Genomic DNA, 1,137 nt, shown 5'->3' with positions numbered 1-1,137 from the left:
TCTGCACCTGCCCGCCGTGCACCCCACCAGCCCCGCCGTTCCTCCTGCCCACAGCCCAATTCCTCGCCCGCGCATCCAGCCCTCCGCCGCCCCGTCCCTTGCTATTTTTTTGCCCTGCTTTTATCAGGCTGTGGACGCTGCCTTTGCTCTCCCATCAGAGCCGCGGGGCTGCTCATTTGTCTGCTTCACCCACAGACATCCAGCGCGGGCAGAGACCAGGCACTGGAGGCTTTGGTGGGGGGATTTTGGAGGGAGCGCTCGCTCCCCCCTCCAGTTCAAGTTATCACCTCCCCTCGCTTTCCTTTTGCGCCGTGTACTCCAAAGTGCTCTCAGGGCAGTCAAGAAAAGCAGCGGTTTGTACCCCAAACTCTGCAGAGCAAAGAGCCAGAGCCTCTGCAGCAACTTGCCGGCAGAGCAGCGTGTCCCGCCGGGACCCCGAGGGCCCCTCACGGAGCTCACGTTGCTCCCTGCCAGCACAGGCCAGGGAAGGAGGGTCCTGGGGGCAAACCCCCCGAGTGTGTGTGTGTGTACACGTGTGTCTGCGTCTGTGTGTGTGCGCGCCCAGGCTGTCTCGCTGCAAATGGAGCTTGGGAGGCCCAGACTGGGGGTTGATTTTCTTTGGATGACTTTCCCCGATTGTCTAAAGCAATAAAAGTAAAGAAACTTTGGGGGAAACGGTGGTTGCAGGGAGATTATTTTTGCAGTCCTGGTGCAGGCAAAACTCCTGAGGCTTCAGGGGAGTTTCGCTCGCCTGAGGACTGCAGGAACTGGCTTAAATTGAATAAAACTGTAAGTACAGTATAGGGGACTGGGTAACAAGGAGTTCTGCAAAAGCAACAAAACCGGAAAGCACAATGAAGAATAGAGCGGGTTACGCTGCGGTGAAAGTATGTACTGGTTGTTATAACACCGTGCCTCTAGAATAAATTATGTCCCTTTAAAAAGTAATACTTTAACTGTGGAGCTATATAGAGACAATTAAGACAATATTGTTCTCCTCATTTCCCTCCCTCCCCCCCTCTCTGCAGTAGCTCTGTGGAAACTTTTAATGCTGCAGCTTGAAACTTGGGCCTCTGGGTCTAAAATGCCTGAGAAAGCACTGCGGGCTCTAACTGTAAAACATTCCTTCGGCGGGCC

This window comes from Cariama cristata, unplaced genomic scaffold, assembly GCF_000690535.1.
Source record: "Cariama cristata isolate BGI_N322 unplaced genomic scaffold, ASM69053v1 scaffold6083, whole genome shotgun sequence".
Classification (NCBI taxonomy): Eukaryota; Metazoa; Chordata; class Aves; order Cariamiformes; family Cariamidae; genus Cariama; species Cariama cristata.
The sequence above is the reverse complement of the archived record's forward strand: the minus strand, read 5'-3'. Positions refer to the sequence as shown.